The sequence below is a fragment of the Dermochelys coriacea genome, chromosome 7 (assembly GCF_009764565.3).
Source record: "Dermochelys coriacea isolate rDerCor1 chromosome 7, rDerCor1.pri.v4, whole genome shotgun sequence".
Taxonomy (NCBI): domain Eukaryota; kingdom Metazoa; phylum Chordata; order Testudines; family Dermochelyidae; genus Dermochelys; species Dermochelys coriacea.
Window position 1 is genome coordinate 68,337,134 of NC_050074.1, and position 23,647 is coordinate 68,360,780.

The 23,647-nt window shown below is 43.0% G+C and overlaps 1 protein-coding gene across 3 annotated transcripts in view; it reads left to right on the forward strand.

Moving 5' to 3' along the window:
• Window positions 1-447: 447 nt before the first annotated feature.
• The window catches only part of CSGALNACT2 (chondroitin sulfate N-acetylgalactosaminyltransferase 2), a 52,976-nt gene continuing 29,776 nt past the window's right edge, over window positions 448-23,647 (forward strand). For 2 of the 3 annotated variants that reach the window (XM_038410003.2, XM_038410004.2), the window contains exon 1: window positions 448-608. The gene's annotated coding sequence lies outside the window, so the exon portion shown is untranslated. Of the gene's footprint in view, window positions 609-20,674; window positions 20,760-23,647 lie in introns of all 3 variants that reach the window. The other variant, XM_038410002.2, reaches the window with a different exon arrangement.

A 23,647-nucleotide genomic window follows, 5' to 3' on the forward strand; every position in this document is an offset into this window, starting at 1 on the left:
CAAAGAAATAAAAGTTATCTTAGGGGGAGGGGGACCTTGTCATTACCCCGCAAGTGCCCTATAGGGGTGGCAGCCGGACCTCTGCCTGCTACGCGTAAAAGGGTTTGCCGTGGGCCCCCTGATGCTTGTGTGTGCGCAATGGGATCAGCTGACTGCCGTATGCATGTGGGGGTGGGGGTCTAGCTGAGGGGTGCGCATGGGATAGAACCTGCATGTGCGGGGTGCCGGGGGCCGGGCCGAAGGGCTGGTGTTTGTGTTGGGCGGGGGGAGGGCCGAGGGGTTTGAAAGCCAAGTGTGGGGGAGGGGGGGGGGGCAGAGGAACCCCTTAAACTACCCCTCCCCCCCCCAACGCTGGGGCGGGCCCCGAACGGCCTGCGGGGCAGGGGGAGGCCCCGGTCCCGCTGTGGCCAGGCTCAGGGAGGGACGAAGCCCCGCCCGCCTCACTCAGTGGCGGGCCGCGGGGAGGGGCGGGCCACTCGTCCCCGCCCCCAGCCCGTCTCCCGGGGCCGCGGCCTGCCGCTTTAAGGGGCTGCGGCTGAGCCGCCGCCTCCGGCCGGTTCCTGGCTCGCGGGACGTGGGGCCGAGCCGGGAGGTGGCGGGACAGGCTGGTGAGTTACGCGTAGTTCCCCCGCTATCCCCCCACCGGCCCCGGCCCCGGCCCCGGCCCCGGCCCGGCGCTCGCCTCGCGCCGGGCTCGTCCCTCGCGGGCCGCTGCTTCGCGGCCCTGCTCCTGGGCGGCTGCTTCACCCGTCCCGCCCCCTCCCCCCCGCGGCGCAGCTATTCCGAGCCCCCCCAGCCCCTTGGGCACCCCCCGGCGCAGCTACCCCTCCCCCCCAGCCCCTTGGGCACCCCCCGGCGCAGCTACCCCTCCCCCCCCAAAGCCCCTTGGGCACCCCCCCGTAGCCCCCCTGGCAGCTACCCCGAGCCCCCCAAAGCCCCTTGTGCACCCCCCATAACTCCCCCGGCGCAGCTACCCCGAGCCCCCAATAACCCTTTGTGCACCCCCTCCCCAGTAGCCCCTTGTGCACCCCCTGTAACTCCCCTGGCGCAGCCACCCCGAGCCCCCCATAGCCCCCTTGTGCACCCCTCTTCTCCAATAGCCCCCCCAGCGCAGCTACCTCCAGCCCTCTTTAGCCCCCATATGTATGCAGCCATCTTCACCCCCACAGTCCCCTGGCACAGAGGCCCCCATCCCCTTCCCACCATAGTCCCACGTCGCAGCTATCCCCAGCCCCTCATGGCCCCTCTTGTGCAGCTACCCCTTCTCTTCCCCTCATTGCCCCCTGCAGTTAGGTCTTCTCCTCTCCCCTCCCCCCCATTCTCCTAGCATTTTTGCTGTTTTATTCCCATTTCTTGTGCCTGCACCATTATCTCCCTCCTTACCTTTCTCAACCCTCCCCCCCCCCCCCCAGGAATCTCCTCTTTTTCTATTCCTCCTCCCTGATTCTCCAGTGGTCTCTTCTTCCATTTATTTACCCTCCCCCCACATCTTTTATTTCTTTGCCAATTCTCAGAATCTTTGCACTTTTTATTTTTCTCTAACCTCCTTTCCCCCTGCTCCCCTTTCCCTGATCCTTTTAAGATTTTTATTTTCTGCTCTCCTAATTCCCTCTCCTAAATCAATTTGAGGATCTAATTCCTCTCTTTTCCCCAATACAGTTGGTACTCTTAGCGCATACTCCGACCCACATTTCTCTTAGTACTTTTTATTGCTCCTTATCGCAGTTCCCTTTATATTTCTCTTTTCTTCCACCATTGCAATCTGCCTGCCACTTTTATTCTCTGTTCCGTACTCCAGCCCCTAGTCCCTTTTGTGCATTTGTCTCTCCCTCCCACCACTTCCATTCTCCTTTGCAACAGCTGGGGTTTCTGTAGTGTCTTCCTCTAGGTGAGCTGTGTTTTGTTTCTTTATGAAAACCTGGCATGATCTTTGCTCTTCTGGGTCAGCCTGATGTAGACTTGAATGAAAGATCTGAGGAGGTGGAGGGTAAGGGGAAAAAAGAAGACAGAGATAAATGCTGCACTACAGACAGGTTAGAAAAGCTTTCATCATGAGAATGAGGTACCTTAGGATACTGTCTTAAATGAAGTGAGCTGTAGCTCATGAAAGCTTATGCTCAAATAAATTTTAGTCTCTAAGGTGCCACAAGTACTCCTTTTCTTTTTTGCGAATACAGACTAACACGGCTGCTACTCTGAAACCTGTCTTAAAATTAGTCACAAATGAAGGAATCAGCCTCCAAAAGAGCAAGACTTGGTACTGCAGCTCTGTCCCAGTCGTGTGTGTGCGCGCTCTGAATGTCTATTCCTTCTGATGCCCATTTTTGGATTACACAGCATTAGTCTATGCTGACAATGTTTGTGTGATGGTTCATATACTGTTGTTTCAGCAATGAAATTGGCCTTGATTAGATAGGTGTCTCTCCCTTTCTTTAACTTCCAAGGTGCTTCTGTTTGCTAAAGGTTTTGGAGTGGAAGGTGGCAGAAATAGTCACCAATTTCTGTGATGCAAGGGATTTTGTGTCAGATATGGAGAGGGAGGCGTGAATATTAAATGGAAGAGATTGTACTGGTAGTTTTTAATGCCAAATTAGAGAAGACTGTATGCAGCTAAGAAACTTGTTATAGTGTGGGGTTCACCTCTCCCTCCCACAAGAACAGCCTCACTGTAACCAGAATTGTAGCTGGCATAGCACTGAACCAATTCAGAACTCTTTCAGCTTCCTTGTGATGTGAGCTCAACTATACTTGAGTTCACTATGTGTCTGTTCCACTGTATGTCTTGAGACCCCATTATGGGACAATTGTAGCCAAGTCGGAGGATCTGGCTTAAGCTCAACTAAAATCGGTAGCTTGGGGGAGAGAGTGCACCCATAACAAACCCCAAGATTTGGATAATATGTCTGTCCTGTTCCCATTACAATTTAAACCATGTTGTAACCAGAGGATAACCATGTTAGAACCAGGTTAGAGGATTCTTTCTATCTGTAATTTAGACAAGGTCTTGAGAAGCCATCTTATCCTTCACATGTGGATGCCTTGCATGTGTAATTAATTTTTATTTCTGGGAAAAAAATCATTCTCTTCCTTGTCATAGACCTGTTCCCAGTTAACTGTTTAATGTATGTTAAAGAGTACCCTTTTGGTAGCTTGGTTCTATATTACCACTGAACACTTTGTAATAGGAGACTATAGTCGTGTGGGATTAGGTATTTTTACAGAGAGCTCTCAGCAATCTGTTTATCTTGACTGTATAATCAATAAACTGTGCAAGGTATTTATTTGCAATTACATTTCTCCATTTCAGTGCTGTTGGTATGGTTTGCATTTTAATTTCATACCATCTTCTAGGCATAAATCAGATTTACTCTTAGCTCATAGGAATTGCAAGAAAATACAAACTGTATCTTGTTTTCCCCTCAGAAGAAGGGAATGGGATGGAAAGAAATGAGGGAATCGGCAGTAATCAGTATTTTTTTTGCCAGCTATGGATTTGCAAAGTGAACTGCTATACGAATTGTGCCAAGTAAGTGGGTTTTTTACCTACCTGCCAGTCTGTCACTAATTGACTTAAAAAAAGCCAATCCTATTCCTGTCTGTTCATCATGTGCTTTCAATTGATGTATGATGTGTCCAGATCAGTTCTGCAGCACACAAAAAAAGGGTTTTGAGTGTAAAATTGGAACATAAAGCTGTTAAAAGCACTTTAGTGCAGTGAAGTTGATTGACATCTCTATTTTCAAAGAATAGTTTCTAGAAACTACCTTCCTAAAATAATGTTTACTCCAGTGTCAAATTAATGTACACCTTTCTTTCAGGCTGTGGAAAGATCTGTTCATAGATTTACCCAGCAGCAGTGTGAAATTAAGACTCTAGTTAAGTTCCTTGTTGCCACCCTGTAGTTTGAAGTGGGCATAATTTAAAAAAAAAAAAACAAAACAGGTAAATTTCAATCTGCTGCTGACTGAGAATGCCCTGAAAAACTGCAGTGAGGCCCTGGGGTGGTTATGGGAGGAGTATTCCAAAAACAAAAGGAGTAGAGGAGACCCACTTCAAATGCAGGAGGCTGGGAATCGGGTAGAGTAGCTTCCCCACCTCAACCAGCAGCGTTGGCTACTAGCTTCTGCTCCTTTCCAGCAGCCAGAGGGTTGGAGAAGACTTATTTGTCAGACATCTATTAGCCAGAAGGTAATATGAAAAATGGAGTCCCCAAGCATTGTCCAAAGACAGTAACCTGGTAGGAATCCCAGCAGATGTCAAGGGACATGGGTTGGGCTTGTCAGCGGGGTACTTATCCCTCGGCCTCACTTGTGGCCCCAAATCACTCATATCAGCCTATTGGTGGTCAGTTGGGCAAGCCTTTCCTGACTTATCTTGGGAGTCAGTCCATTACTGTTGTGCTAGGCTATCAATAACTGGAGAACTGAGTTAGGAACACAGTAGTCTTCGGTGTTTGGTGTACGTAATATAATCCATAAATGGAAATTGTACAATGTCTTTTTCTAACCTAGGCTGATTTCAGTGTTTTTTTTTCTCTAGGGTAGATAATGACCTTGTGCATCCCAGGCTTCCCCCCAACCAACAAACAGCTGAAACCAATAATGCAACACAAACTACTTAACTTTTATGATTTGTAGCTTGAGAGAATGCCCCTCTCCTGACCTTGCTTCAATACCTTGTGACGAGAGAATATTTCAGGTCTCTAAGTTTGCTGCATGATAGTGTGAATTGCCTAGCATTACACTTGCCCTTGAAACTCTTTGCTCTTAGAGGGGAGAATCCCTATGCTGTGTCTGGAACTTTGAAGTAGTAGAGCAAGAAGAAGATCTGAACTGCTTTCTGCCTTGGAGCTGTCAGATATTAGATGAGGATCTGAGTGGGGATGGAGTTCTGACTTACTTTCTGTTTCCACTTAGCATGTCTTTCCCCAGTCCCTCAATGGAGCAGCTCTGAGCAGCTGAACTTTGAGAAGGCGTGGTTGAGCACCTTGCTGCTGCTGCTCCTAGTGCTGTGAAGATGAAGCTGCTCTAGATGAAACTGGCCCAGGGTCCTGGCCAGGAGACAACTAACTCTTTTGGATACTGATAAAAAATATTCCAGGATGTAGATGTAGGAAGAGAATGTTTCACTTGCATAATGCCTTTTATCCTAGGATCTGAGTGCTTTACGGACTTGATTACGTCAAGCTTCTAAGGTCTGTGGTGCTGGGAAATGTTATCCCTATTCTGCAAATGGAGAAGTGATAGCACTGAAGTCAGGTGACTTGCCCAGGGTTACATAGCAAGTTTGTAGTAGAGCAAGACTAGAATGTTACTCCTGATTCACAGTCGTGTTGCAGCCACAAGAAAACTTGCAAAAGAAACTGGTAATCAATTCAGCTAACTATAGCTATGTTATAATTAGAATAGCTACTGAAAGATGATTGGCAATAAAAACTTCATTCTCTACTAGTTCTGAATTCCAGCTGGCCTACTTTTAAGGGCAAGTGGGTTTAAGGGAAGGAAGGTGGTTTCGGGAGATAGCTAGCGCGCAGCATGTTAGTGCCCTGCATGTTGCAGGAAGCTTACTTGTGGCTTCTGGTACAAAGGGAGCAGAACAGGACATTAAGGAGTCAAGGGGCCACAATCAAAGAAAATGTTTGGCTCCATGCTGAGAAGTTTGGGTACTGCTTTCTATTGCATTTGTTTTAAAAATGTATACTGAGAGATTTCAAATGTTATGTTGTGTATGGATAGACATGCAATCATTGGTGAACCAGGTAGCTTAAAAGATGTCTTCACAATGGTGAATCTTCACCCCTCAATTGCCTTTTGTATCTGACCTGAGTTGGTTGGATCTGAAAGACAGGGATGCTGGAACAATTTTTATAGTGGGAGTACCGAGAGCCATTGAACCAAACTGTAAACCCTGTATATAACAGAAATCATGTCAAGCCACAGGGCACCCCTAGTTCCAGCACCTGTGCTGAAAGGTGTTACTGGTCATGAACTAGTAATAAATTGATGGATGCAATTCAGAACTTGGTCAAAACAGGTTCATACAGCTGTTGCTACTGCTGACGCTTATTAGGTGTTGTCTTCTTAATCTCAGCAAGACTAAGAATGGAGTGAACTGTTTTCTTCACTACCATCTTCCTTAGGTCTTGTCAAGTAAAGATTGAGGCATATCAAAGAGTGCATGGGACATTTGCACTGTTATTGCCTGCTGTACCATATCTGTAATACGAGTATTTCAATTTTCTATGCTTTCAATCAAGTGTCTTTCACCAGCGTTAAAGTATTTTTGATTTTTTGTAATTTTGATCCTTTTTGAATTGTGTTGGAATAAATTCAGTCCTACATGGTGATGAGACGAAAAGAAATCTCATTTTCTCAGACTGAATGGAAGCAATAGTTTTAAAAATTGCTGCTAGCACAGTGGTAAAATTATCTGACCATGTAAATCAGCAAACCATTGAACTTAACAAAACAAAATAAAACAAACAAAAACCCTGTGGAAGGTGGCTGAGCAAATTTATCAAATAATTTAAACTTTCCAAAAATTTTCTGAATAGGGACCACCTCTCAGTAGTAAGGAAATGTTTTCTTGCCACTCGCAATCAACTTCAATGCCCATCAAAATAAATTTAAATGCATTCTGTCCCTTTCTGCCTCCCAGTCACTTCCTGATTAAAATTGATTACTCCCACTGCACATAAGCAAGCTCAAGCCCACCATGAGATCGATTGCCTCTTTAGCAATCTTTGTCCTTCCTGCAACCAGTTCCATAATCCTGGCTCCTATATCTGCTTATCCACCTATTTCAAGGTCCGCAGTGCTCCCTCTGTTTCCAGTGATCTTGGGTATGGATCCCCTGACAGATTGCTTCAATGCAAAGGAAGCAGCTCCCTTTGGTAGCAGCTTCTTTCTGTTGTTCATATTAAATAGTACCCTGTTCTCAGGAGTGGTAGCTTCTGGGTTACAGGTAGAAGAGCCAATTTATCTTATGGAACTGTAGTCCCTGGTGGCAGCTCTGCTTCCATGTTTTTATGTCCTACCTGGAACTGTGCCCTATGGAATTAGAACCAGCAGAGTCACACAGCCTCCTTGTTCTGCTTGGGCCATAGAGCAGAGGTTTCCAAACTAACTGATCAGATTGTGCCAAAAAGTGGGGCGAGTTGTCAATTAAGTTACTATTTGAATTTGTGCATCCAGTGAAGTTAGCTGTAGCTCATGAAAGCTTATGCTCAAATAAATTGGTTAGTCTCTAAGGTGCCACAAGTACTCCTTTTCTTTTTATTTGAATTGTGCTGCTTGCAATTTACTACTAAAGAAAATAGCTTTATTTTTATTATGTTTGAGAGTTTCAGAACAGGCGCACAATGTACAAGAATAATGAAACAGCAAAAGCACAATGGGGGAGAAATATGCAAATTTAAGTAATTGATTCTGAAAGGTATGCAGGAACAGAAACAATGTAGTTAGGAAGGGGATGCGAAAATGGTTAGAATTTGCGGTGCACCCACAAAATTTTGGCAACTAATTTTAAATGTTTGTATAAATTTAACTTTTATTTCTAAAAATTCCTGACACATTTAAAAATGTAGCCAGATTATTATTCCATTGATATCCTAGCTCCAAAACACAATTTATTCTGCTGGGGTACCTGGCATTGGCCACTATTGGAAGACAGGATATTGGGCCAGTATGGCCGTTCTTATGCATTGAAACCCATTTTAGGATTGGTGGTTTTGGATTCTGCCTTGTACCTAGTCTCTTAGGGTCATCTGCTCTTTAATTTCAATGAGATCATGCAAAGCTATTCAACTGATGACTGAGTTTTTGTGCCAAGTGCAACAGATAGTTCCATTGTTTGTATTATTTGATTCTGCTTAGGCATTAATCCTGGGCATGCACACAGGATATGTCCAAGATCAGTGTTATCAGTTGGTATTAATGTAACTGGCCAATCTGAGAGTCTTCCCTCCATAGCAAATGGCTATTCTCTTTCAGATCCACTCTGTTCAAGTGTCAACATAGTACTGCTTATCTGCTCTGAAAGTACATTTTGATTCTTTTGGGCCAGATTTGTATAATGGAGGGCTGCAGGTTTCACAGGTTTAAAAAAAAAACTGTACAGTATTCTGAGTTGCGGTGCTCAGGAAGGAAGTGAGACTTTCTCAAAACTATGTGCTTCACCCGGCAGAGTGAGACGTATTAGTTTGTTTGCAGAGTACTCTGAAAGTGCAAGGTGCTCAGATAGAGCAAAGTATCAGGACTTCAAAAATCTACTCTCCTGCTTTTTTGTGTTGACTAGTAAATTTTCCTAGGGAGAGTTAAGCCATCCAGAGCTCCAGCTATTTTTAAAAGAGAACCTTCAGATGCACCTTAGAGACTAACAAATTTATTTGAGCATAAGCTTTCGTGAGCTACAGCTCACTTCATCGGATGAAGTGAGCTGTAGCTCACGAAAGCTTATGCTCAAATAAATTTTAGTCTCTAAGGTGCCACAAGTACTCCTTTTCTTTTTGCGGATACAGACTAACACGGCTACTACTCTGAAACCGTTCAGATGCACCGTTGCCTTCAGACAAATGGTTCTGGAGTGCTTCTGCTTAAAGTTTTTTCCTAAATTAATATGATGCTTGTCAGTTTCACTAATGCTACTCAGAATCCTGTGGACAGTAGTAAAACTGGCTGGCATCAATTTTTGCTGCTTGTGCTCTTTGAAAGCAGAGCAAGGATCTGGATTTAAAGATGAGAAAGGATTAAAAAGTAGCAGAGAGCCCACCCCTCAAAGCAGCTAGGAGCCTCTGGAGTGGATGGTTGGATCCAGAGGATGGGAGAGCATTCCTGTTCGCTTCCAGAAGCCTGAGGGAGAACATGACAAGGATTTAAACTGATGAGCACATACTAGTCAGAGGCTGATAGGAAAGATGATTCTCCAAGCATGGTCCAAAAGTAGCTCCCTGTTAGGAATCCTAGCATCTCTTTCTCCCCCGTCCTTCAGTCGCTGGGGATTGAGTTTTTTCACCATGGCTTTTTATCTGGACCTCTCTGTGGAAGCATTCTCCTCCTTCTCATTTTTGTGTGAGCTGTGAAATATTAGACTTAATCCAGTCATTACTCCACTTTTTCCAAGCCTTGCTAATTATTTTTGCCACTTCGTTAGCTGATGCAAGTTCCTGTGCTTTGGTCATAGTCTAACCTGGCTCGATACACTCATTGTGAGGAAAGGCAAAAAAGTAATGCATGAGAATTGTTTAAGAATTTTCCCTGCCTTAGCACAGAAAGGAAAACAACAAAACCTTAAACGGTATTAAAACAACATAATTTAAGTCATTTGCCACTCTTGCCTATTAAGTAAAAAAGAAACTTAACAGTACCTGCAACATGTTTGTTCAGTGTATTAGGGAGTCATGACCACCCTGCCTTTTCCCTATTGCTAAGTGAGAGTGGGGCCTAGGTTAGATGGAATAAGGCTGAGGACTGCTGACTTTGGTGGTGATCAAATAATATGTAAATGACTATGGCCTAACTTTAAAAGGTGTTGAGCATCTGCTGTTTCCATTGATTAGAGACGTTTAACATTTTAACTTCTGCATAGGGTGCGGGGGGGGGGGGGGGACTACTGTTCAGCATTCAACTCATCAGTGCAAAGACGAGCATTCTTAGAGACTCAGATCTCTTGTTTCCATGCCTACACTGTGTACCTTAGAGTGGCACAGTTGTGCTGCTACAGCCATGCTGCTATTAGGTATGCAGTGTTGCCGCTCTTTGCTGGCAGGAGAGAGCTCTCCTGTTGACAACATAAAGCAACCCCCAACAAGGGATAGTGGGACACTCTTCCCTCTGACAAAGCACTGTCCACCACTGTTGCTTTTTGTAAAACTTTTGTCGGTTTTAACCAACAAATCTTTTAAAGAAAAAAGTGCAGTGTAGACATAGCCTTAGCTTCAGTGTAATGTTGTTAGTCTTTAACAGGGTCGCTTTATGCTCCATTACAATATCTGAGAATAGTATTGCAGTTCTTCAAATGGAAGGGTTTTTTAGCTGTGATAAATGCTGCTCTTACAGTAGTTCTGAGATGCATTTTATCAGTGTTAAAAATTTTTCGCATCCTGCTTTCAGGTATGTTTGACACCGGAATTGACACAAGTAACTTGTACTAGGTAGGAGAAGGGTAAAATGAGCTTCCTGTCGTTACTGTTTGCAAGATACTCTCAACATAATGGAGAAGATGGGAGGGAAGAGCTGTACATTCAAAGGTGTGGACTGAGGAATGACTAATTGAATATTGTTCAAGAGAATAACCTGTGGGAGGCAGGATATGTGAATTGATCCTGGCTATTCGATTTATAATCTTGTGTAAAAATAGTTTGTTTTTTAGAATTTGCATATTAAATACCAGTTGCGTTTTCAAACTGGCTGAGGCTCTTCATAGCCTTCAAGACAAATTACCACATGGACTAAATGTGTAGAAATTACTGGAAATGGAGAACATAGCTGTTTTAGTCTTTCTCACACTTACTGTGAAACAACTATTTTAATACATTAAGTGGTGAAAGATGAGACAAAAATTTTGATATTAAATCACAGCCCCAAAGAGGATATTGCTGTGACGCTTTTTAGTAGTTTGTCAACAGAAAGCTCGTTTCAAAATTGTATTTAGAATACTAAAATTATTTCATAATATGAATTTATTTATGTAATGGAAATGCTTAAACTGTTGCTTTAAGTGGCTTGAATGCCTCAAATTAATACAATTTCAGGCTTCATCCCAGAAGGATTAAAAGAAAGTCTTAGGCAGTATAACTTTATCTTTTCAGTGCTCTACTACATAAAGCTATAATTTTGGTGGTTGCGAATTGATAATATGTCTTCGGTACTTGTCTGTCTGGCCTATAGAATAGGTAGATACTGCAGAGGGATGACTCCAAAGAACTAGGAGTCAAACTTGTTAGCTTTCTTTAATCCTCGCTGTTTTGCTTTGTGAATATGAATCTCCATTTTCCCACCAGTAAAATGGGGAAAATGCTTACCTATTTCATACCTGTTATGGTAGTCAGTTACTTCAGTGGGCCTTTTAATTGTTCAGCAGAGTCTCAACTTTCATATTAAAAAAAAAAATATTGAAAATGACACTGTAATCAGTAGTGATATTGAGTTTGCAGGGAGCCTGTAACAATAGCTCTGAGATGTGAGTTGCTCCATTTACTTCAATGGGTGCTAACTCTTAACAATGATGGTACTTTAAATGTCAACATTGTTAACTATTTTGCTGCTTTTAAAGCACTTCGGGTCTTGTCTACATAGGAAAGTTTTGCTAGTTACTCCAGTATAGCTATGTTGGTATAGTTAAACTGCTGCAGTCATACTGGTATAATTATTAATGGAAATTGTTCCAGAATAAGAGTGGCTTTTTAAGGCTTAGGTTAAACCATTTCCAAAGCAACGCAAGATAAACTGGAAAAAGACATTCTTGTACCAGAATAAGGCCTGGTCTACATACTGATTTAGGCAAATAGCATTAAATAAGCTGCCTTATATTGACTTGACTTTGTGAGCCCTGGTCTACACTAGGCGTTGAGGTCGAATTTAGCAGCGTTAAATCGATGTAACCCTGCACCTGTCCACATGATGAAGCCCTTTTTTTCGACTTAAAGGGCTCTTAAAATCGATTTCCTTACTCCACCCCCGACAAGGGGATTAGTGCTGAAATCAGTTTTGCTGGGTCGAATTTGGGGTACCGTGGACGCCATTAGAAGGTATTGGCCTCCAGGAGCTATCGCAGAGTGCTCCATTGTGACTGCTCTGGACAGCACTCTCAACTCAGATGCACTGACCAGGTAGACAGGAAAAGGCCCGCGAACTTTTGATTTCCAATTTCCTGTTTGGCCCGTGTGGCAAGCTGCAGGTGACCATGCAGAGCTCATCAGCAGAGGTGACCATGCAGAGCTCATCGGCAGAGGTGACCATGATGGAGTCCCAGTATCGCAAAAGAGCTCCAGCATGGACCAAACGGGAGGTATGGATCTGATCGCTGTATGGGAAGAGGAATCCGTGCTATCAGAACTATGTTCCAGTTTTTGAAATGCCAAAACATTTGTGAAAATCTCCCAGGGCATGAAGGACAGAGGCCATAACAGGGACCTGGAGCAGTGCTGAGTGAAACTTAAGGAGCTGAGGCAAGCCTACCAGAAAACCAGAGAGGCAAACGGCCGCTCCGGGTCAGAGCCCCAAACATGCCGCTTCTATGATGAGCTGCATGCCATTTTAGGGGGTTCAGCCACCACTACCCCAGCTGTGTTGTTTGACTCCTTCAATGGAGATGGAGGCAACATGGAAGCAGGTTTTGGGAATGAGGAAGACGATGAGGAGGAGGCTGTAGATAGCTCACAGCAAACAAGCAGAGAAACCTGTTTTCCCAACAGCCAGGACTGTTTCTCACCCTGGACCTGGAGCCAGTACCCCCCGAACCCACCCAAGGCTGCCTCCCGGACCCACCAGGCAGAGAAGGGACCTCTGGTGAGTGTACCTTTTAAAATACTATAAAAGGTTTAAAAGCCAGCATGTTTAATGATTAATTTGCCCTGGCATTCGTGGCTCTCCTGGATATACTCCCAAAGCCTTTTCAAAAGGTTTCTGGGGAGGGCAGCCTTATTCCATCCACCATGGTAGGACACTTTACCACTCCAGGCCAGTAACACATACTCGGGAATCACTGTAGAACAAAGCATTGCAGTGTATGTTTGCTGGTGTTCAAACAACATCCGTTCTTTCTCTCTGTGTTATCCTCAGGAGAGTGATATCATTCATGGTCACCTGGTTGCAATAGGGTGCTTTTCTTAAGGGGACATTCAGAGGTGCCCGTTCCTGCTGGGCTGTTTGCCTATGGTGGAACAGAAATGTTCCCTGCTGTTAGCCACGCGGTGGGGGGAGGCAAAATGCGACCTTGTAACGAAAGCACATGTGCTATGTATGTAATGTTAACAGCAAGGTTTACCATGAAAGAGTGTACCCATTGTTCTATAAAATGTGTTTTCAAATACCACTGTCCCTTTTTTTTCCTCCACCAGCTGCATGTGTTTCAAGGATCACAGGATCTTCTCCTTCCCAGAGACTAGCGAAGATTAGAAGGCGAAAAAAACACACTCGCGATGAAATGTTCTCTGAGCTCATGCTGTCCTCCCACACTGACAGAGCACAGACGAATGCATGGAGGCAGACAATGTCAGAGTGCAGGAAAGCACAAAATGACTGGGAGAAGAGGTGGCAGGCTGAAGAGAGTAAGTGGCGGGCTGAGGAGCGGGCTGAAGCTGAAAGGTGGCGGCAGTGTGATGAGAGGAGGCAGGATTCAATGCTGAGGCTGCTGGAGGATCAAACTAATATGCTCCAGCGTATGGTTGAGCTGCAGGAAAGGTTGTGGGAGCACAGACAGCCGCTACAGCCCCTGTATAACCAACCGCCCTCCTCCCCAAGTTCCATAGCCTCCTCACCCAGACGCCCAAGAACACGTTGGGGGGGGCCTCTGGCCACCTAGCCACTCCACCCCAGAGGATTGCCCAAGTAACAGAAGGCTGGCATTCAATAAGTTTTAAACTTTTAAAGTGCTGTGTGGCCTTGTCCTTCCCTCCTCTACCACTCCTCCTGGGCTACCTTGGTAATTATCCCCCTATTTGTGTGATGAATTAATAAAGAATGCATGAATGTGAAGCAACAATGACTTTATTGCCTCTGCAAGCTGTGATCGAACAGAGGTGGGGAGGGGGGTTAGCTTACAGGGCAATAGTGTGAACCAAGGGGCGGGGGATTTCATCAAGGAGAAACTTGCTTGTTTCCTGAGCCCAGAATTGGCGTTCCACCACATGAACCTGCTCCATTAGCATCATGATGCCCACATTGGCAGAGCCCGTGCTTTGAGGGAAGTCTGTGTCTGTGTACTCATCACTCTCCTCACCGCGCTGATGTCGCCTGCTCGCCGGGTTTTGCTTTGCCAGGTTCTGATGCTGCATAGACTGCTGGATAATGTGTGTGGTGTTTAATGTGCTCCTAATTGCCAAAGTGATCTGAGTGGGCTCCATGCTTGCCGTCTGCACAGAAAAAAGGTGCAGAACGATTGTCTGCTGTTGCCCTGATGGAGGGAGGGGCGACTGATGACATGGCTTACAGGGTGGCTTACAGGGAATTAAAATCAACAAAGGGGTTGGCTTTGCGAGAAACTGAATGGCCGCCACAAGGATAGAACTCAAAACCACAAGTATAGAACTCAAAACTGGGTTTATCAGGCTGTTGATTTCAGAGGTGTAGAGAAGAAAATGAATACAAAACAAATCTGGTCTATTTCTTGTTTTGAGCCACTTCATCTATCTTTATACATCATGCTGGCAGCAGACTGTGCAGTACAACCGCTAGCCATCATCACCTCCTGGGTGCTCGGCAGAAGACGGTGCAGTATGACTACTGGCCATTGTCTTCTGCTGGCTACAGATTAAAAGACAGTGCACTGCCGGTAGGACTCAATTGCCATAAGATGAAACAAGGGAAATGACCTGGCTGAGTCACTCCCATGTTTGCCCAGGCACTTGGCTAAAAGAGCACCCAGGACTAAGTCGATGATGGCTACCAGTCATAATGCACTGTCTGCTGCCAAAAGGCAATAAAGCGCTGCTGTGTAGCAATGCAGTACCATGTCCGCCAGCACCCAGGAGACATACGGTGATGGATAGCTGAGCGGGCTCCAAGCTCGCCGTGGTATGGTGTCTGCACAGGTAACTCAAGAAAAAGGATGCAAAACGATTGTCTGCCCTTGCTTTTACGGAGGGAGGGAGGGAGGGAACAGGCGCCTGATATGTACCCAGAACCACCTGCGACAATGTTTTAGCCCCATCAGGCACTGGGATTTCTACCCAGAATTCAAATGGGCGGTGGAGACTGCGGGAACTGTGGGATAGCTACCCACAGTGCAAAGCTCCGGAAGTCGACTGTTGCCTCGGTACTGTGGACACAGTCCGCCGACTACATGCACTTAGAGCATTTGTGTGGGGACACACGCTCGACTGTATAAAAACGCTTTCTACAAAACCGACTTCTATAAATTCGACCTAATTTCGTAGTGTAGACATACCCTAAGCGTCTACACTAAAATGTTGCTTCCACCGATGTAACTTGCCCACTACACTGACTTAATAACTTTACCTCCACAAGCGCTTAGGTCGATGCAGCGTCAGTGTAGAAACTGCATTGCTTACATAGACTGTTGCTGCCTTTCAGAAACCATCCCCAAATGCCCCATACTGACAGTTAAATTGGTGCAAATGTTTCTGGTGAGAATGCATGCCACCGACACAAGGAATGTAGTGTGGACATGCAAAAGCGATTTAATGACTGCAGTGGCTGTACTTCAGTGTAACTTAGGTCAACTTAATTTTGTAGTGTAGACTTGCCTGAGGTATGTCTGTGTTGGGAGTTACACAAGAATAAGTGGTTTAAATTCACATCTTAACTTACATAGGTGTAACTTTCTTTTATGTAGACAAGCCCCGAGGAAGTATCGTACTAAGAAGATCTACATACACATTCTACTCTGAGTAACTGCTTATTTCAAGTAGGCCTTTACCAACACTGGAGGGAAGAAGATGGGATTCAGAGTGTGTGTGTGTGTGTGTGTGTGTGTGAGTGGGGGGGAGGGGGTTTACGGGAGGGATGCATGATTGGTTTCACTTTGCTGAAGTGGGGTTTAGTTTGCTAAAATTTGGCAAATGCAGGATTGTTGTTTGTATTGTTCTAGGAAGATGTGAGGTGCTTCAAGTGTTAGTAGTACTACTATAGAAGTATAGTGAAAAGACCTTTTGTCAATTGAAAACTGTCATTTAGTCCTTACAAAATAGGCACTTTATCTGTCTTAAGAGTGCCAACTTCTTCAGATCTAAACATTCAACTACATATTAATAACAATCTTTTTCTTTATCTATGCATTGAATTACTTTTGTGGCAGGAAATGGGTGAGATGTGCCTGAATCTTTTTTTTTTTTTTTTTTTTTTTTTTGCCCAGGCTCATTACATTTTACATTCTATACTGCATTTTTAAGTGTTAGCTGCTGTTGTGGTCATTTCTAGTAGTCCTGCAGTAGTTTTTTTAGCTATAGTGATATTCAGTCTTTCTCCTTCATATATAAAAGAGAACAGAATGATCACAAATTTCACCACTTCCTGAATCAAATGTGGAACTCATGACTGCAAATTGGCTTTTCCACAGCAAGAATAGGGGAAAAAGAAAAAGTGGAAAGAAAGGCGAGAAAAATCTACTTTGTAATATGTATGTGGATATTTTAGGAGAGAAAAGAGGTAGATTTCGATCACAGTAAATGTTGGGGCACATAATTTGGGGTTTTTTTAAATAGTCGGATAGTAAGGAGAATAATAGAAATGCGTTTGTGTTTGCATATGATCTTAGAGTATTTGATGTCTCATGTATTGTTTTTTCTTCTTTACTACTTGGATCTTCAGTGTTGTAACATACCTGGAGCACGTGTTTTACTTTTTCCTGGTTATATTTAATATAGTACCTTTATGATGCGGGAAGAGAAAAGCAATAAGTACAGCTCACCTTTTTAAAAAAAACATGAAAATTCAATGCACAAAATCTGTTAATGTCTGGTTAACATTTCAACCATAATGGTACAAGTGAGGAGACTTAGTTATGCATCCCAGAGCAGCTGTAAATCTGCCATGTTGAACATGTGTATTGGTGCATACCTCTTACAACATATACTCAATATTACATGCATGCCCTGTGGATAAATTATGGCTTCTGGGAGAACTACAATATAACTTTGCTTGATTTACAGTATCTTAAATTATCAACCATGATACTGCATTGACCTTTTTATTTTTTTGGATGCATTGAATATATAACAAGCTCAGTGTTAGGTTTAACCATATTGGTTAGAGACGATTATGGAGGGTGATTAATCTCTCAGCTGCTGAGCAACATTCCAGGAATATTTGGAAAATTTGCTCATCCCTTGCTGCCCATTGTGTTTACGTTGTGATATGCAAGCATAAGAATAGATGTTCTGCACACAACTGCTCCAGGGAAATGCAGCAGTAAAGAGATTGTAATATAACTTTTCAGTTACATTTTTCCTTCTCTTACTGCTGGTTTGTGACAATATGCCCTGTGTTTCAAAATCTTAGTTGCACATAATTAACTTGAAGCATTAAGCAGTCCCATTTACTTCAATGTGACTGCTCACATGAATAAAGTCAAATACATGTCTATTAGGAGGAGAATGTCCTTAGTGTAATTTTATGCAGCACATTTTAGGCAAATAGCATAAGCTAATAAATAACATTCATGAAATGACACTAAAGGTTGGAGTCTGCCAATATGTAGTGTGCAGGACCATTTGGGTTATAGGTATGATCAGTGGTTATATTTATCCCCCATTTCACTCATCTCCTTTAATGTTTTGAATGAAGTCAGGCAAATATTTTTCTAGGAATCTGCTCTTGAAGTTTACAAGAATGATACTTTCTGAAGGACTCCATCTTATTGCTTGAATCTGAAAACTCAGGTTGGGGTAACAGTAATGTTACTGTGAGTATGGAGTAAATGAGTTCACCTCATTGTTACGGGGTCACATGTTGCATCGTTAATGCAGGCCTTCTTAGTGAGTGTCTTACTGTTCGGTTATTTGCAGGACCCTTGGCAAAAGTAGGTCAAATTGTTGGCTTGTCATCCTTAAATGTCTGTTTCAAAGACATCAATTCAGATGTGACATACTGAAAAATCCCTTTGGTTCACTTCCCTTCCTTCCATAGGCTAGTAATCATAGATTTTTCCCATTTGTAGTTTATACTCTGTCTTGTATGGACTATATTGGTAGGCAAAATAATTGCAACCAGATGGTGCTGCTCTTATGTCAACATCTTTACAATAGGAGGAAGAAAAAGCCCCTTTTCAAGTTTTGAGTTGGCTTTGTTTTACACGGGGTTAAAATGTGAATACAGATGAACTAAGTGTAGGAAAGTTTCATGGGTTTTTACTTCTATAAACATGTAATTTTTATATAAAATGAAAACAAACAGCCACTAAAACTGCTTTGTATTACTGCAGAGAATGTTGTAAGTCATCATGGAAAACATAATCAACATTAGCAACAATACAAGATGCTCAGAATAGGCTTACATTTTACATGGCTACTTACGGAGGGGAAAATATGACAGGCTGTTTGTCTTCAGACAAATGACAGTAGAACCAACATTTTACATATTGCTTTTTGCTTTTCATGCTTTTTACACCCTTCTTTGAAAAAAGGGTAATTACAAAATTGGCAGTGTGGGGGTTGTGCGTGTTTTTTCTGAGTTTCTCTTGGGGTCTGATCCAACCACCATTGAAGTCAATGAAAGGGATTCCCATTGATTTCAGTGGGAGCTGGATTAGGCATAGACTCACAAAAGGTTCTTGGGCACTCAGGTCCCTCTTTTAGGCTGTACTATGATTAACAAAACTCCTGCCTCAACTCACTCTGTACCTATATTTTCAGAGTAGAAGTTCCCTCAGCGCCTATGTTTTTGCCTTTGATCACACAATCTGTTGCCACGCTCTGGAGGGCTGTCTTCCACCAAAGCTTAAGAACAATTCACGAACCAGGAAAGAAGTATTCAGTCACGTATGTGGTCTGTTTCAGTGGGCAACCTCTGAGTGCACCTATAGGGTTTGGTCTTATTCTAAATATGGCAGCTGGACGTGGTGGTGGAGGTATCCACCTTAAGTTTTAGCCCAGAGGTTAGAGCACTCTCCTGGATGGGGGAGACCCATGCTCAGTTGCCCCTGCAGGCAGAAGGGGAGAAATGATCTCAGTGGGGTTTCCCACCACTCAGGTGAGCCCTGTAACCACTGAGCTATGGAATAGTCTGATGTGGGGTTTCTTCAGTCTCTCCTGTTGAAACTGTTCCATTGTGAATAAATAATGAAGTATTGGAGCAGGGAACTGGACCATGGGTCTTCCACTTCCCAGGTAGGTGCCCTAAGCACCTACTACAGAGTAATTCTCTTTTTTGGCCCAGTGTCACTTTCCTTATTTATCCTCAGTGGAACAGTTTTAACAGGAGAGAGAGTCCCATAGCTCAGTGGTTAGAGCACTCATCTTGGATGTGGGAGATCTAGGTTGAATTCCCCCCCTCCAGCAGAGACGGAGAAAGGATCTGAACAGGATCTGGCACTGGGATAAAAGTTATGAGGTGTGTACCACTACCCTACTCTGGCTCCCTGTGTAGAGTTAGGTGTTTAAGTCATTCTCATAAGAAACACCTTAGGCACCCAAGCTGCCTAACTCCAAGAATGCTGGCTTTTTGTGAATTGCTTTCTGAGCCACTTGTCTCTCTCCATTTATTATATAGGGAATCTAGGCACCTAACTCAGGTTTTATGAATCAGTGTTCGTTTCCTAGGCACCCAAAAAGTTAGGCCTTGTTACGCTGAGCATCACAATGCCTGAACCCCTTTGTGATTCTAGGTCTTTGTTACAGTGTAATTTAACTATCATTAGGGCAGATAGGCAGAATCCTATTATCTCCACCATAAATGTGAGCAACATCTCTCTTGCCCTCTGAGGGATAATCTACACTAGAAGCAATGGTGCAGCTGCACTGATGCAGCTGCGCCACTGTAGCATATCTGGTGAAGATGCTCTATGTCAAAGGGAGAGAGCTCTCCCGCTGGCATAATAAAACCAACTTCACACAGCTACTGCCTCTTGCGCACGGGAGAGGCTCTTCCACCAACCTAGCACTGTCCACAGTGGCGCTTGGTCAATGTATGTCTCTTGGGGGGTGGCTTATTCGCATCTTTGAGCGACATAAGGTATGTCAACATAACCTGTAGTGCAGATAAGCCCTGAGTCAGTTTTACTCTGCTTCTGCTTGGAATACGTTACATGCAGGAATTAGAGATACAGTAACAACTGTTACTACTGTTGCTTAAGTTCTCAAGGGTGGTTGGAAGGGTACTCTTTAGGTTAAAACACCATTCCCTTCCTTTGACTGTCAGTTGGTGGTGGATTGCCTGAGAATTTGATTTTTAACGTAGTCTTCATTGCAGGTCACTCTTTCCTCACTTGAGGCTGTTAAGTATATGCTTATCTTTCCTAAGAGACTCAGTTGCAGAATACCACTGATTTCCAAATATAGCCATTATGTAACATTGCTTTCGCTGCTTTCTCTGTTGTTTGAACGGTATTGTACATGGAGTTGCTCTGTAATTTTTGAATACTGTATGTTGAGCTGGAGACTGGGATGTTTACTCTATGAACATATTGGTTTAGTCTGTAAGAAAACAAGCAGGAAGGACACAATGTCTTAAGATAAGCCACCTCATGGTAAACACTAAAGGTTTGTTATGGGACAATTGGAGAGCCCATGGCTCTGAGGCTGATGGCTTGACCTGTTATGGAGCCTTGCAAACCTTGTTTTGCCACACAAGTTGAATTGGAAGATCAAAAGGATTATAGCAGTTAAAGACTGTCTGTTTACAGAAGGATTTGGTTGTTGGAAAGCTGGTCATATTGAGACAGGCACTCACTGGGGAATCTGAAGGTGTACCTGCCATTATAGGATGATATATGTGTGTGTGTACTTTTGCTTTAAACTCCCTTTTCTCTCATGTTATGCTTTGTTCCTACTGTTAAACAGTGCTTTGGTTTTAAGAAGGTTGTGACCAGTAATGACCAGACTCCTGAGGAAAAGAACAGCATGCTGAACTCCATGGGACCTGCTGGTGAGCATAATTGACAGAGTACTGTAGAACTGGGTCTGGTCTAAAAGAGGGAGAATTGCCGCTTTCTATCCTAGGTGATGTAAAGCCATATGGTCTGATGCCTAAGGGAGTGAATTCACAGCCCAGAGAAGGGAAAGAGGTGCAGCTTAACCTGTAACCATGACATGGACCTTCAACAGCAAGAAGGGAAAAATGTGAAGAGTAGCGTTGGAGGAAATCTGTACCAGGTTTCCTAGTGGATGAGAGAGGTAACAAACTGCTGCCACTGTCCTATGGCAGAAAATGAGAATCGGCATAAATCCCTGATTTCAAGAGCATTATGTAGCAGTACCTATGGGAGTGTCTAAATATGAAACCTGAGACTTGTGTAAAATACAGCTTTTTACTGTGCACATAGCAGAATTTTACAATATGAATCACTTTGTAATTCACTATTTGCAATGAGACAATATGTACTGGGGGGATTTTGTGTGTGTGAGATGGTTATGGTTTTGTTTTGAGTTTAGAGTCTGGCCTTTTTTTTTGTTTTTTTGACAAGTGAAGTAAATCCACAGAATGTTGTGCAGTTTCAAAAAGTGTAGCATTCTTACCACTGTCTTTTATGATTGAATTATTTATCAGTTGGTCTTTATTTTGCCAAGCAACTGCATTTTTCTACACAATTTAATATGAGGGATTGATAAGTACACTTTTTCAGCAGTTATCTCTTACAGATATGCTCTGGCTCTTAATTTTAGTCTCTTCATAAGATATAAAATTGGTTTTGTATGCATCTTGTCTTGTGGCTCTTAAAATGTTTTCAATTAAAAACTAAGTTACTTAATGTCACTGTCTTCTGTAGTCATAGTGTGAAAGCATCTTAACCTCCTCATATCAATATGCCCCCTGCTGATCAGCAGTGCGTCAGCCTCTGCACTCTTGTGGGGCTCATGACTAGGGTAGAAATGAGCAATGTCTTTTTAAGGTCAATTTAGTACTTATGAGAAGCCAGACTGACAGCCCTGGAGACAGAAGTTCTTTATAAACTAGGCTATTAGATCATCATGAGTAAAGCTTGTTGTTGGTCATGCTGCTGTGGATGGTTATGGAATCCATGACTATTACTTTAATAAGAGGTGGAGGGGAGTAAATATCCCTCAGGCATGCTATTAGACAAATGTGGCATAGATGCTATGGCTACTCAATGAGGCTGAGAATGATCTTTTAGGGAGCACAATTGGTTTTGAGTCAGATGTGTCATAGAATGGAGCTGATTACCTCTGTGTCTTGATCCTCCCTGGAAGTCGCAGTTGCCAAGATATCTGCTTTCTGTCAGACTTCCTGTTTCTTTCTCTTCCAAAGTTGCAGCCCTACAGAAGAGGAGTCTCTGTAGTAACTGTCCTGTTACGTTAGTGCAGTGACAAAATGAAATTGTGGTCCCTCAGGCCTAAGCTCTGATGGTCTTGAGATAGTTGCTTGTGTGACCTCCATTTACTACTTCCTTTTCTATGCTTTCTCTGTGCATTTTTATTGATTTTTAACATCTCTACAAAAGAAGAAAAGAACTACTCCAGCACGAAAACTCAGGCTTCAAAGTGAAATTGACCAGACATATGCGAAACTGAAAATTGGTCTGTAGCCAACATTGACTCAAGGTCTTCTGTGAGAGTTTGTAATACTATTCAACCCCGTCACTGTTAGTGCTGCCTTTCTGTGGATATCAGTTAAGCTAACAGTGTCTTCCAGGATTAGGCTGCCAGGTTTTTTTACCCTTGTAATGGTCCTACAGTCACTACAAAGTTTTATTTTCAGTAGTTTATAACTTTTTCCTTCTCTACATTAATAACTTCAGTTTTTACTAAGAATATTTCTCTTCCTCAGCAGGGAGAATTAAAATTCACTGTCATCTGTTTATAACAGATCTCAAGCTGTACTCATCATTTTCTTGTTGTGATCTTCTGTGGGTGGACCACTGAACTCTGCTGGCCAACTAGAAACTTTGACCCAAATTAAGGGCTTTATACAAATCCCACTGAAGTTAACAAGAATCTTTCCATTAACTTAAAAAGGCTTTGGATCAACTGTTAATTCCGTATAAACCTATATCATTTGAATTAAGGTGGTGCTGCAACACAATGCTGAAATACAGCCTTTCTTGAACTCTGTCAAATAGCTATTGGGTGTTGAGTGTGGACAAGCCCTTTATGGAGAAATTAGTTGTAGAATAAGGTAGCTTCTTCTCCCTCCTCTCTCTTTTTGGTGCATTAAAATTATCTGTAGCTGAAGAAACCAGCTCACTTTAGAAAACTACTGCAATGAGTCACAAAACATTTGGAAGTTAAGACTCTGAAGTGTATAGTTTGTCTAATCAGCAAGCATTCCTAGTAGAATCCTTATGAAGTTGGTGGGAAATAGGGTAAGATAACATGTTCAAGAGACATTACTGAGATTTGTACCCTTTGTACATGAATTGCCAAGAAAAACAGTTGTAAAAATGAAATGTTAATTTTGTGGTATCTCTTGGGTAGAGTTAAGGTCCTGCCTAGGATGTGAAATTACTGTAAATTTGCCTTTAGACTGAGACATAGAATCGCAAAAGCAGCCAAACCACAGGATCATCTATAGATTACAGAAAAGGAAAATACTGAAGTGGAATATATGAAAATAAGTATGTGCAGACACAACTCAAAATAGAATAAAAATAAACAGAATTAGGTCATTACTATAAGCATAAAAATGCCTCCTCTTTAGGAAAGCCACTTTTCTATTCTTCACAACAAGGGACCAAACCAGAATGCTAATGTAACAAAAACAGTTAAGTGTTTTAAATTAGCATTTTAGTTTGTTTCCTTGTGCTTGGAGAATAAATGAGCTCTTATGCAAGGAGCAGAAACACTTCTATATTTGAA